The sequence below is a fragment of the Gorilla gorilla genome, chromosome 10 (assembly GCF_029281585.2).
Source record: "Gorilla gorilla gorilla isolate KB3781 chromosome 10, NHGRI_mGorGor1-v2.1_pri, whole genome shotgun sequence".
Taxonomy (NCBI): Eukaryota; Metazoa; Chordata; class Mammalia; order Primates; family Hominidae; genus Gorilla; species Gorilla gorilla.
This window is the reverse complement of record NC_073234.2, coordinates 75319407-75334190: the sequence shown is the minus strand read 5'-3', so window position 1 is coordinate 75334190 and position 14784 is coordinate 75319407. Positions and strand designations below refer to the sequence as shown.

Genomic DNA, 14784 nt, shown 5'->3' with positions numbered 1-14784 from the left:
GGATCTGGGTGGGGTCAGTCTGTAAAACATCTCAAAAAAACCATCTTAGTTTCTACAATAGAATGTTATCTATAAGAGCAATCAGGGAAGCCACAAATCTTATGACCTCTGGACACAAGACCCCTGAGCAGTATGGGATTATAGAAACTATGCCTACATGTTAGTGGAGTTCAGGCCCTCCCATAATCCTATTCTTGTGGCCTTTCCTTAGTCTTACAAAGGTGGTTTTTGGTCCCTGAGCAACGAGGGGATTAGTTTTAGGGAGGGATTATTATCCTTGGTTTCAAGTTAAACTATAAACTAAATTCCTCAGAAAGTTAGCAAGGCCTATGAAATGACTAAGGACAGTTTAGGGGTCAGAAGCAAGATGGAGTCAACTATGTCAGATTTTTCTTACTGTCATAATTTTGCAAAGGTGGTTTCAATCCTATTATATTTTGCTAACCATTTAAATGCTATCTTTAGTTACCAAATATTATCACATACACATAACACACATAGACATACAGACTTAAAGACAGAAGCAGATCTTATAACTTTCATAAACAATTCCCATTTGCTGGCTTTCAAATAGTCTCTTTTCCCTATTTAGACTATCAGTCTTCCAACTACCTAATTCATTGCCCTAAGAAATTGTTAGGAATCCTAAATTTGTACGTCTAAAGGGATGCTCTTAGGTGGAACACGGTGAAAAATTCATATCTCAAAAGCACAGAGCTGAGACTTCGGGCCTAAATACTGTACCATTGGTTCCCTAAACCAAGGAAGAAAAGTGTCGGTAAAGGCCCAGTTAAGACAAGATGGCAAGGAGAAGCACCTTAAACAATGGTAGATTTATGTTAGATCAGTGGTAAGAGTTTCTAGTGACCCAGTCCACTCTCTTCTCAGTGTAGATGCCCTTACAGATGGAGATTTCCTTTATAGATGTAAATTTCATTTACAAAAGGGTTTCAAAGTAGCCATCTAAATGCCAGAAAGGTGTATTTTGGAGACCAACTTAGTTCAATAGGCAGTCTTCTTAACTTAGCTACTGTTTCTTTGCTAAAATTACTGAGTTCGGGGCAGAGCTCATTACTGAACTGTGCAAAGAAAGCATTTTATTTTCTTTTTTCTTTCTTTTTTTTTTTTTTTGAGATGGAGTCTTGCTCTATTGCCCAGACCAGAGTGGGAGTGCAGTGGTGCAATCTCGGCTCACTGCAACCTCTGCCTCCTGGGTTCAAGTGATTCTCTTGCCTCAGCCTCCTGAATAGCTGGGATTACAGGTGCGCACCACCACACCTGGCTAATTTATGTATTTTTAGTAGAGATGGGGCTTCACCATGTTGGTCAGGCTTGTCTTGAACTCTTGACCTTGTAATCTGCCCGCCTTGGCCTCCAAAAGTGTTGGGATTACAGGCATGAGCCACCGCACCAGGCCAAAGAAAGCATTTTCTTTGCCTGGACTCAGCATGGATAGCTCTAACAAAGAAGCAAGCTTACTTTACCTAAGGGCTTACCTTTTTGTCTTTTTATTGAGACAGTCTCACTCCATCACCCAGGCTGGAGTGCAGTGGTGTGACCATAGCTCATTGTAATCTTGAACTCCTGGACTCAAGCAATCCTCCTGCCTCAGCCTCTCTAGAAGCTAGAACTACAGGCGTGAGCCATCACGCTCGGCTAATTTTATTTTCATTTTTTGTAGAGATGGGGCCTTGCTATGTTGCTTGGACTGGTCTTGAACTTCTGGCCTCAAGCAATCCTTCCACCTTGGATTACAGGCATGAGCCACCACAGGTCCTCTATCTTCTATAAATACTTTATCCAGCTTTCTTTTCCCTTTCAGGGCAAGACAGTAACAATGACAAAAGGTTAGAAGACCTAATTTTTCTGATTAGTCACTTAAGCTTTTTATTTGCCTTTTACAAAGAATCTTTTAAAAGAATCTGTAAAAATATTGGAATCTTTTTAGAAGCTTCTGAACTTCAACAGCCATCCCTGAATAATACTAAATTGGGAGACTTCATTTTTATATGTACTTCCTAAAGTGCAGTGTTGCTCATTTGGGATGTTCCACCATAACTTTAGATTACCTTTAGTAAGATTTCACCATTTCTGTAAATGTTTGCTGCTTCCAGGGCCTATACCTCATACAGGTATAGGTAGGTGTAGCCAGAAGGTAGAGCACTCAGTTCTGCAGAAATTAAGGATTTCTTTATTTATTTATGTATTTATTTACGAGATGGAGTCTCGCTCTTTCGCCCAGGCTGGAGTGCAGTGGCGCAATCTCAGATCACTGCAACCTCTGCCTCCTGGGTTCAAGTGATTATCCTGCCTCAGCCTCCAAAGTAGCTGGGACTACAGGTGCCCACCACCACGCCTGGCTAATTTTTGTATTTTTAGTGGAGACAGGGTTTCACCATGTTGGCCAGACTGGTCTCGAACTCCTAAGGTCAGGTGATCCGCCTGCCTCAGCCTCCCAAAGTCCTGGGATTACAGGCCTGAGCCACCACGCCCAGCCCAAGGATTCCATTTTTACGTTCAATCTTGTATTTGGCTTTCAGATCCCCTTGATTAACTTGACTAATGATTTTTCCTGACCTTAGCACACAAGAAAAAGAAACAAAGGGTATAGAACATAAAATTCCTTGTGAGTTTCTTAAAGCCAGAGTTCATAACCCTGCAGTATTGTTATTAAAATATTTACTGGCGGTTTCTATCTGACCCAGTCAGATACCCGAGGCATCTAACTGGATCCAAGCCAGTTAATTATCAGATCCAATCAAATCCTGGACCCAGTCCAATGTCTATCGACTTCCAAACTCAGCTAAGATCAAAAATTTGCTCAAGCAAGCTTGAACAGCTGAAAACGGCAATGTATGCAGCTTCAGAATCTGAGAGAGAATGTAGCCACAATCTCCAGTTGCTGTAAGAGAGCAGTGGACACTGCGAGAGGACGGGCCCATCAGGTACCCCTTGTGGTCACTCAGTGCTCCTGGGGGATCACTGGGAGCTCTACTTTGGGGTCCATTTCTGACACCATCTGTTAAAAGAAAAACTTCAGACAAATTAAATTTAGCAGAGCTCAATTGAACAAAGAATGACTTGTGAATCAGACAGACCCCTGAACCAGGATAGCTTTGGAGTGACTCCAGTGCTGCTGAGTGGTTGGAGAGAATTTATGGACAGAAAAAGGAAAGTGACCTAAGAAAACAGAAGGAAGGTATAGAAACAGCTGGATTAGTTACACCATGACATTTCCCTTATTTGAGCATGGTTTGAAAAGTTGGCCATCTCTGATTGGCTGAAACTTGGTGACTGGTACAAGAGTAGGTTACAATCTGTTTAATCATTAGGTTATATAGTTCACTATGTATGAAGAACCTTTAGGTTAAACTTAAAATATTGAAGGAGGCAGCTTTAGGGTAAATTTAACACTAGGAAGCTATAAGTAGTTTATTATGGGTGATACACAGAGTCGGGCAAGAAGGGGGGCAGAGGTGGAAAGACGGGTGAGACCAGGTAATAAAGAATCTTATGTTATATTCATAAGTCCATAATTTATTCCTGCCACCACCACATACCTATTTGTTTAAAAATTTTCATTTCCATAGCCCCCCTAGACTTCCTCATGAAGGAATTTCCTAAGACTTTGGCCTTGATGAATTCTGATTCATTGACAATCCCTTCTTTATTTTCTTATTTTTATTTTTTCACTTTCTTATGGTCCTGAGACCACTCCTTTCTGAGTACAAGCATCTTGGCTGGCCTAGAATATAGTCACAACTGTGTTCCATGGACTTTACTGAAGGTGGAACAACTGTCTTCCCAGCATCCCATCTGTACTGGTCCATTTGCATTGCTATAAAGGCAATTTATAATTCACAGTTTATTATGGCTCACAGTTCTGCAGGCTTATAGGAAGCATGGGACGAGCATCTGCTCCTGGTGAGGCCTTAGGGAGCTTCCAAACATGGTGGAAGGCAAAGGTGGAGTTGGCATATCACCTGGCAAGAACAAGAGCAAGAGAGAGAGGAGGAAGATCACAGACTCTTTTAAACATCCAGATCTTTCATGAACTCATTACTGCAGGGAGGGTACATAGCCACACATGATCACCCAAATACCTTCCACTAGGTCCAACTCCAACATGGCGGTCACATTTCAACACGAAATTTGGAGGGAAAAAACATCCAAACAATATCACCATCTTACAGGCTGGTGTTGTCTGGTGGGCTGTTTGGGAAATACTGGTCTAGACACATTTCTCAAACTTGGCAATATGACTCCACTGGACATTAAAAAGGGGTTTCCAGGTATTTCAAGATAAAGGGATTTATTCTCAGGAGCTGCAAACATAAGCTAGGTTTTCTTACAGTGTTAACATCTTGGTTTCAGTTACATGGGTCACCAGATTGATACAGATTTAGCTGAGGTAATAAATCACTGCTTCAGCAATCTTAACAGTCAAGTCAGTTATCTAACGATGATTTGACAAGTAATGAGGTCACCTGTCATTTCCTCCCATAAGTAATTCAACTGCATTTAGTTCATAATGCATATGGCTAGAAAAGCATCTAAATCAATTCCTACGATCAGAGAGAGAGATGTCCCCATCACCATGAAGCAGAAGTTACAAAGAAATAGGGGAAGATGCTATGCAGTTGGCCTTGAACACAGAGAAAGGGACTACAAGCCAAGGAATGCAGGTGGCATCTAGAGGCTGAAAAGGGCAAGCAAATGGATTCTCCCCTGGATCCTCCAGAAGGAACACAGCCCACACTTTGATTTTAGATTTCTGACCTCCAGGTCTATAAGATGATCAATTCATCTCTCGATATGGCCTCCTCCTGTTCATTGCCACTGCTCTCCAGTTTAGACTCTCCCTTGGATCTGCCTCTTTTCTGAATCCATCCTCTCAAGTTGTTTTCTTAAAAATCAAATCTTATTATGTCACAGGGTTTGAAGTGCATGAATACTCACTGACTCTAGTTAGGCTCCTTTCCTGGAATATCATTAGAAACCAGAAGTAAGGGTTGTTTACAATTCCCATCAAGGACATTTGGTGTGATCTCAGGAAGGCTTAACAGGGATGTGATTATAGCTAAAAAAAAAAAAAAAAAAAAAAAAAAGCTTAAAACAAATTGTACTACACTCTGAAGAAAGAACGCATTAACCAAATGGGCTAGGTAGGGTAAAGATTTTTCTGCACTTATCCAGCACTGAATGGAGGCAAATTCACTGACTTTGGCAGCCATCAGTAAGACTGGAGGTGAGGATAACTGGATTTTTAGGAAGGGTTTTTCCTAAATAGTAGGTATTATTATCCAATCAGGAAGTTCTGTCCTGATATAAATGCTCATCATATAAGAGTTAGTTATCAAGAGTCAGTCAACTTGCTCACCTCTAGATGTGATAACACTGAGGTCCAGATCCTCCTGGTGATCAACACAAACTGGATTAAGAGTCAGCTACTCGGTCAGATCCTGAATCCTGGTCCAACGATAACCACACTCTTGCCTGCTACCTGCTTCAAGAAGTACACAAAAGAGGGATCACTACCACAGCCAAAGAAAGGAGGAAAGTTTTTTTTTTTTTGAGATGGAGTTTCGCTCTTGTTGCCCAGGCTGGGGTGCAATGGCGTGATCTCGGCTCACTGCAACCTCTGCCTCCCAGGTTCAAGCGATTCTCCTGCCTCAGCCTCCCAGGTTGCTGGGATTAGAGGCATGTGCCACCATGCCCGGCTAATTTTGTATTTTTAGTAGAGACGGGGTTTCTCCATGTTGGTCAGGCTGGTCTCGAACTCCCAACCTCAGGCGATCTGCCAGCCTTGGCCTCCCAAAGTGCTGGGATTATAGGCATGAGTCACCGCGCCCGGCAAAAAGGCAGAAAGTTCTAAGAAGGAGAGGTCAACATTGGCAAATGCCACAAAGGGCACAAGATGGGAATTAAATTTTTCCATTAGATTTGGCAATTAAGCAATGGCTGATGTTGTTCAGTGGAGTGAAAGGCTGAGAAGGGAATGAGAGGTTAGGAAACATTCACCTTAAGGCTAGGCAACTCCTTTGAAAAGAGTCAAGTAGGGTTAAGGGAGGATCCATGCCCTCCAGGTTGACTTTTAAATCATATTCCCTTTGGTTTTGCATTTGAATCACAGCGAACTTTCTCCTCTCCAAATGTTGATTTGACAAATTTGAGTCTTACCATGGCTCTCTTCTCAGTCCACCTGCAGGTCAAGGAACTAATGAGGTGTGGAGTAACTGAAGTCAAAAAACAAGAGGAAGAAACAAAGGGCCAAAAAACCCCAAACCTTAAATCAGGTCCTGAGTCAGATACGCTGTAACAAATTCTGCTTCAAGTTTAATATTCTTGTTTTGATGATGTTTAAAAAAAGAAAAATAAAAGCAAGTGTCTGGAAAATTAAAAGGCGGGGTGGGGGGGGCATTTTAATTGCAATGCTTTTTTGTATCTCATCCACTATCCGCACCCCATCGCCCTGCAAATTAATAGCTGTTGCGGAGTTGGGGTATGTGTGACCACAAAATCCAAAGGCTGAATTTTGCCCATTGCCTGAGTAATTGCATGCCACACACAAAAAACAGTAGAATATTGAAAACAACATACACATCTGTATTTCCATATGAAAGCACCCGTTTCCTTTCTTGATTATCTGCTATTTTTAAAGGGGTTGGGAGTGCAGCGGGGCGGGGGGATGAGGCGTTTTTTCTGAATCCGAGCCCAGCTCTTTCTAAACTTTTGTTACTCACGTCCGTTTGATTCATTTGCTGTGTTTTTTCTTTCTTTCTTTTTTTTTTTTTTTTTTCCTCTACTGCCTCTGTCATTGCCTGCTGCTAAGAGGGACGCTGAATCACAGCCACTGCAGATGAAAAGCAATTCAAACCCAGTCCTTGGAGGGGGGATGGAACGGCTCTTTTTGATTTTTTTTCCCTCTGCAGAAAAAGCCTCCTACTTTCCGGGTGACCGTAGAGGGCAGTTTGACAAGTCTCAGCCCCAGGCGATGGAAGATTTTGCCCCTGGGACCGTCACGAGCCACCGGTCATCTCCCCGCGCCCGGCTTTCGGGTCCTCAGGCCTCGGTGCGTCGCGGGCCAGGCGACAGCGGGGGGGCGTCGCGGGCCGCGCGAGCGTGGCCCGGTGGGCCCGAGGGTCGCGCCGAGCTCCCCGCCGCTTTAAAAGCTCCCACAATGCAGCGCTGGCGTCCCAGTTCCGTTACGAGGTCTCTCCCGGCGCCGGCGAGCGGGCCAGGCGCGGGCGGGGCGCGGGGGAGCGGCGGCTGAAACCCGAGCGCCCGGCCGAGGGGGGCGCCCCCGCGCCGCTCCTCTCGCGCGCTCAGCCGCTGCCCGGCGAAGGGGCGGAGCCGCCTGGCCGCCCGGCCCGGCCCGGCCCGGCCCCCAGCCCAGAGGCACCGGCCGCGGGAGCGAGCGGGCCGCCGACTCCTACGCCCGCGCTCGTCCGGCGCCCCGCGCCGCGCCCCGCTCAGCGTCTGCCGCCCAGCTCCTCGCCCAGCCTCGCCGAACCTCGCCCTTCCCGCCCGCGGCGTCTCTGCCGCTGGCCGAGCGCTCGCGCACCGCGGCACCCCCGCCAGTGGCGTCCACACTCACCTAGCGCGGGCCGGGAGGTGCGCGGAGAGGGAACGCCGGGGGTCCGGGGCCTCCAGCCGGTGCGGGGCGCGCGGTGCGGGGAGCGCCGGGGAGTGCCGGGGAGTGCGGCGCGGGGACGGGCGCTGGGCGGCCGCGGAGCTCCGGGTGCCGCCGCGTCCCCAGCGCCCCGGCCGGCCCCTCTGGGCGGCCTGCGGGGGCGGCGCAGTTGCGAAACTGAGTAAGTATTAACTTTACTTGGCCGCGGCGATCCGGGCTGCGCCGGGGACCCCGCCCGTCCCGCCTGCAGCCTCGGAGCTGCCCTCCGCCCGGTTGCCCCTCTCTCCGCACCTTGGGTACCTCGTCCGTTCCGCCCCCACCGTTCCCCGCCGCGGGCTCCCGCTCCCTCTGCGTTCACCTTTCCTGGTGTGTCACCCTTTGCGCCTCTCCTCGCGGCACACAAGCCGCGGACTGAAAAGTACGAGCTTGGTCTTTGCTTTTCTGCTTCCTCCCAGTGTCCTTGGCAAGGGAGTTTAGAGGCCACTTTTCTTGCAAAGGGAATTTTATGTCTGGTTTTTAAAATATTTTTTCCTCCGGATGGAAATCGGATGCTCGCTTGCCGGGTGGCGGTTTGGTGAACGCTTTTCTCCTCTAAAAAAGTATTGGTTTATAGGTTTTTAAATTTCATTTGAACTATTAACCATCTGCGTTCTATTCTCCTTTGCCGCCAGTCCCTTTGGGGGGACGAGTCCAGAAGTAATTCTGACTTGCAAACTAGAAAGTTTGAGAGGGTAAATCGCACAAAGCCGGAAGATTCAGCTTGAAGGGACGCGAGCTTTGAATGTGGGTCCTGGTGCGGCACTGGGTTTTAAAAGATGAGTACTTGGGTTCGGAATCCAGTGTTGCGTTGTTATTTTAGCATCATAGAGCCGCCTGGTGTTGCTAAACCACTACTTTCCCAGCATCAAATGGCATCTTGAACAGTGCAACGTAGGATATATAATTGCGGGTCAATATTGTTCCTGATCTTTAGGGATTTAGAAGCGAAATGAATGCAAATCACGTTTCATAGCTAACTTAAACCTGTCAGGTTAGCCCTGTCAGGTTAGCATTAAAGCATTTCATTAAAAAAAAAAAAATTCCTCTAGCCCTGTGACAGCAGGGACGAACATTTATGGATTTTCCAGTAGATTGTGGCTCAGCAATTCATTAGATCTGCTTTGTCCCCAGGAAGCATTTTTATATATGTATAAATCTCTGCTTTTCTCTCCATTAGATTAACCACTCATTCTGGTAGGGGGCCCCAGGTAGTTTTTATTTTCTTTTTTGCCTTTCATCTTGGAGTTGCCAGGAGTTGCCATCATGTTATGAAGGAACAGAAAATGAGAAGCTTTCTTAATGGGTTTTCGACATCCTGTCCTTTGCCTGAGTGAGGCGGTAGTGAATGCCAGCCAGCTTTCTGTAGGGAGAGGTGCAGGGTGCACGCAAAAATCAGGACGCAGGAGACAGCACTATCATTTGGGGAAGTGGTTTGTGAGTTTTATCTTTTAGCGGGCATACTAATGGTACTTTTAATTTTATTTATCTCTATGAGGCACACTCCCCAAACCATAAAATTACACATGACCATCCCCCACTTGAAGAAGACTGAACATATGTTTTGATGATTATTCTATTCAAGGATCAAGTACAACAAAATATAATTTGTAATACAGATGATAAAACCTTTCAAAAATCTCCCCCTTCCTCATTTTTTTTCCTCAAGAGTCTCCAGGTGGTACTTTCTGTGATGGACACAATTGGCAGTAATGCACTGAGTTCTTTCTAGGTTTATTGATCAAACCTTATGTCTGGGCTTTAGTAGCTTAGGGGTGCATTAGAGGGCCCTGAGAGGGAGCAAATCATGGGGCTGTGCAGGCAGGAAAGGCACTTCACTTTGCAGAAGTGTCAGTGTGCTTCTGGAAAAAACAGTTACAAAGAACAGAGAGTGTTTAAGTTGTTTATAGGATGCATGTTTCCTGAATTTGGCATTTGGTTCAGATATTTGGTAATTACAGATTTAAAATTCGACATGGTTGTATAATTTGTTTTGCCTTTTATTTATTTTTTTAAGGTTGCAACCTTTTAACCTGAATCTTCAGTGTTTGGCTCTTGTAGGCTTCTATACATGGTGACTTACGTCAGTTTTTGACCTGACTGCCTTGTGGTTTGAGAAATGATTAGTTCTTCAGGGTTTCTGACTCATTAATTGATCTGTTTTATGTTGATGTATATAATGACTTGGAAGTAAAAATACTGTTTGCCGTGGGATATTGTTGCCTTTTTCTTATGGTTAATTCCTGGCATAATGGCTTTGCTCCTTTATTATAAAACATTGAGATCTTAGATATCTTGCTAGTGTTCAAAACATTACAAAACTCTTTGCAAGTAAAAGTGGAGTGGGAATGGGAGTTGGATAGAAAAACATGCATTATAAATTAAGGATTTGGATTAAAAAATAATATAACGTTTATTTACTCTTCTTTGATGCTAACTTGCTCCAACCCTAAATAGACTTAAAAATTCAAAGTGTAGAGAGAGTTTCCAAGTATTCTGTATAGTGGAAAGAATGTTTACCCCACTGCCAGCCAGACTTGGGTTGCATGTGTGACTTTGTCACTCCCGAGGTGAGTGAGCTCGGCCATGCCACTTCAGCCTCTGTGATCTACAGTTGGATTTCTGGAAAATGGGGGTACCACTACTTAAAGGGATGCTATGGTGAGTAGAACATCTAATATATATTAGATGTGCCTGGCACATTTCAGCCAATAAATGACAACATCTCAAACTCCTTCAGAATTGAGCTCTTGGTCACTCAAACTTTCAAACTGTTCCCCCTCCCTTTTTCATCTCATCCATCCAAGGAGTAGCTCACTCCACTCTCTCTTTTCTTCTATCAGCCCTAGCAAACCAGTCCATCATAAAGTCCTGCTGTCCATTTTTATTGCAAAATCTCTTTCAAACCGGTCTGATTTTCAGTCCCCACTATTCTACCATCCTAATGCAAGCCACTGTACTGTATTATCTTTTTCCTTGGTGCGGTGCCTCCTGCACACACTCTGCACCCCTTGCAGTCTGTTTTACTACCAGCAGCCTGAAAAAAAAAGAAAAAGTATTTGCCGTCTTAAAGTTGTCAGGGCTCTCAGGAAACACATTTATTTATTTTTGGGATAAGATACCAAATCCTTGACATTACTTCAGGATCCTGCATGATTTGATCTCTACCTCCACTTGCATCTCTTGCTGTCATCTTGGCCAGTTCTCCAGCAGACTAGCCTCAGGCCTGTGGCTCATGCTGTTGGTCTCCCTATTTTAGGATCATCTCCTTGAGTAACTTCTCATCCTTGGGTGCTAGCTCAAATATCCTTTCTCATAAAGGTCTTCTCTGACAAGGCCACCCTTATCGTCATGCGAATTAGAGGTCCTTTATTTTCTCCCTCATAGCGTAATCACTTTTCCTTCTGAATATTTACCACAATTTATATATTATTTAATCACTTAGGGTCCTTTTCTTGCCCTTGAGGTTAATATGAAGTTAATAATACCTGGTTTAATCACCAGTGCCCGGTATATGTAGTAGGTGCTCAATAAATATGTTGATATAATGAGTAAGATCGTAATATCAGTTTGTATCTTTATCTTTTTTTTTGAAATGGAGTCTTACTGTGTTGCCCAGTTGGTCTTAAACTCCTGGCCTCAAGTGATCCTCCTGCCTCAGCCTCCTGAGTAGCTGGGACTACAGGTGTGTGCCACCATGCCTGGCTTCTGTATTTGTATCTTGACTGCTTTCTTTATCACTGTTAAATTTGCTTTTCATGATAGAAAAGCCAGACCCACCCTTTTCTATATTCCTTCTTTGCTGATTATATGTGTAATATGAAACGGCCTTTGCAAATATCAGGTAAAAATGCATGTAGGCTCTGTGAAAGATTCGTAGTAATAAATTGAGACACCTTTTAATTAGTGTTACCCTTGTGACTTTCTGTTGTACATAATCCTTTTTCTAAATATGTCATTAAAATAATTATCTTTTTTTTAATCAGCATAAGCTTACTGAAAGGAAAAAAAATCTTACTGTGCCTTACTATTTTACACAGCGTCACATGATAACACGTTAGTCAGCTGCTGTTGGCTGGTGGTGCCAGACATCAAAGGAAGGTTGGGAAAACTTTAGTGGAAAAACAAGACCTAGAGTTCTAAGGATGCTCAGTGCTGTCCAGCTGTTGATGTGACTTGCATGGTAACTAGACATCACTGGACCATACACTTAAGAGAGAGGAGGAGTTTTTTTTAAAAAAAAGTGGGAGCCACCTAGAAGTCTGGAAGTTCTTTTCTTATCCCTCACTAAAGCATTCCTTGTTTTAGCCAAAAAAAAAAAAAGTCTCATGACCTTCCAAGGCCAAGGAAGGCTTACAGCTTTTGAGTATTTTTGTCATGTGGTTGCTCTTTACGAAATATTAGCTTGATGTCCTCTAACTCTGAAGTACTTATGTCTGTTATTGATGTTTGTAATCTCTACTTCTTACGTAATTCTGCATTTTTCTCTTGACTTGTTTTTTAGGACTTTAGTATTCCTTAAAAATTATTTCTTCACACCCTTAGAGTGTAGTTCTAGTTCTTTCTAGTTTTGTATCTTATAGATCACTGAGTGTGTGGGGGCACTTTGGAGCTGATTCAAGTCCTTCAGAACGTACTCCTCTGCAGTCCACCTCGGGGGTTCCCAAACTGTGATCCTTTGAGTGGTCTGGACCCTGAGGTTTCCCTAGCCTGGGTGCTCTTAGGTTGGGAGAGCAAGGAGGGTGAAAGCAGCATTTTTGAGCCCCTGTTGGGTGCTCTCGTAGAGGAGGAGTGAGTAGTTTATCTGGTTAGAATTGGAAAAGTGAAGCTTAGGCTTTCTTTCCATATATTTGCTTCACAAAAGAAAATTGTTCCTTTTGTTCCTACATTTCCCCACCCCTGATTTTCTAGTCAGGAAGGCATGAGAAGAGAGAGATGCCCCTGCAAGCCAGACCCTTACCCTGGTGCTTATTTAGACCTGATTTTAAAAATGTTGAGAGCAAGCCCTGAGAGGGGCACACCAGGTGATTTGCCTCGTGCAGGCCCTCTGTGCCCGCAGGACATTCGCATCACAAGTAGCTGCCACTGTGGAGGAGAGGAAAGTTATGGTTGGGAACCCTTGTTATTTTTTTTCCACCATGTATATATGTCCACTGGTTACTTGAGTGACCTTGAACAAGTTGCCTGGAGCTTTTTAACACCAATAATATTTATTACCCATTTATTTCACAGACTTGCTATAGGATTTAGGAAGCTATTCTTAGCAAGTGTTTTGTTTTGTTTTGTTTTTAAATCACATTCAGATATATCACAAAATACTGCAGTGAACTGTAGGGCTGTCCAAATTTTATGTATGCAGCAAAATATTTTCTTACTCATTAGCATATGTTTTACTCTTTGTTTTAAAAAGAAATCAGATGTAAATGCAGGTTATAACAAGAGGAGAGCTGTGATGGTTTGCTACCAGGTTTTATGTAGGTAATATATTTTGTCACTGTTGTTATATTTTGTCACTGTTGTTAGCTATCATTGGCTTGTGAGTGCTAAATCATGTTTATCCTTATAGTAATTTTACTATTGGAAAATCGCTTAAGACTAAATTATTCTTCCAGATACAAGTATATATGTTTAAAAGAAATTGGAATTCTCTTTAATGGATAGATATTGGGCAGAAAGTAAGGCTTTACCCTTATTTTTGCTTAAAATATTTGAGTGGATTTATAATCGATGAAACTCTACTATAAAAATACCAGTGAGAAATAGGGATGTTTTGTAATGTTGAAGGTAAAATTTGTTCATTTCTACAGGAAGTTCTAATACGTTAAATGTCAGAATATCTTATGGTAGTTTATTTGTGCTGTATTTTTTCTTTTTTAGTGTATAATGACTCCCTTATATTTCTTTTTTTAAACAGCTTTATTTAATTAATTTATTTTTTGAGACGGAGTCTTGCTCTGTCACCCAGGCTGGAGTGCAGTGGCACAGTCTGGGCTCACTGCAAGCTCCGCCTCCCAGGTTCACGCCGTTCTCCCGCCTCAGCCTCCTGAGTAGCTGGAACTACAGGTCCCCGCCACCACGCCCAGCTAATTTTTTACATTTTTATTAGAGATGGGATTTACCATGTTAGCCAGGATGGTCTTGATTTCCTGACCTCGTGATCCGCCTGCCTCGGCCTCCCAAAGTGCTGGGATTACAGGCATAAGCCACTGTGCCCAGCCTTAAACAGCTTTATTGAGATATCATTGACACACAGTAAACTGCACATACCTAACTGTACAATTTTACAAGATTTGATCTATGTATACACATGAAATCATTCCCACATCACTTTCCCAAATTTCTTTCTTTTTTTTTTTTTTCTTTGAGACAGGGTCTTGCTCTGTTGCCCAGGCTGGAGTACAGTGGCATGATCTTGGCTCACTCAACCACTGCCTCCTAGGTTCAGTCAATTCTGCCTCAGCTTCCCGAGTAGCTGGGACTACAGGCTTGTGCCACCATGGCTGGCTAAGTTTTGTATTTTTAGTAGAGACTGAGTTTTGCCATGTTGGCCAGGCTTATCTCTTGACCTCAAATGATCCGCCCACCTTAGCCTCCCAAAGTACTGGGATTTACAGGTGAGAGCCACCATACCCACCCCAAATTTTCTCATTCTCCTTTGTAAGTTATCTTCCTTTCATTCTCCCCTTTCCTCTAAACCACTGGTCTGCTTTCTGTCACTATAGAGTAGTTCAAATTTTCTGGAATTTTAGATTAATGGAATTATGCAGTAATGTACTTTTTTTGTTGTTGAGGCTTCTTAAACTCAGAATAATGATTTGGAGATTCATTCATGTTGATATATGTAGTAGTAGTTTATTCCTTTTCATTGTTGAGTAGTATTTCATTGTGTGAGTACACAGCAACTCATTTGTCTACCTATTGATGAACATTAGAATTGTTGCTAATTTTTGGCTATTACAAATAAAGCTGTTATGAATATTTGCATACAAGTGTTGTATACACATGTATTTTCATTTATCTTGGGTAAGTACCCAGGAGTGGAATGGCTGGATCTTATGGTAGGTGTATGCTTAGCTTTTTAAGAAACTGCCAAACTGTTTTCCCAAGTGATTGTA

General features: G+C 43.4%; 1 protein-coding gene across 1 annotated transcript in view; it reads left to right on the top strand.

Annotated features, from left to right (window-relative positions):
* The first annotated feature begins 6891 nt into the window (after positions 1-6891).
* Positions 6892-14784, top strand: part of RASSF8 (Ras association domain family member 8) — a 115070-nt gene continuing 107177 nt past the window's right edge. Inside the window, exon 1 of the mRNA XM_055358018.2 lies at positions 6892-7072. The gene's annotated coding sequence lies outside the window, so the exon portion shown is untranslated. The remainder of the gene's footprint in view (positions 7073-14784) is intronic.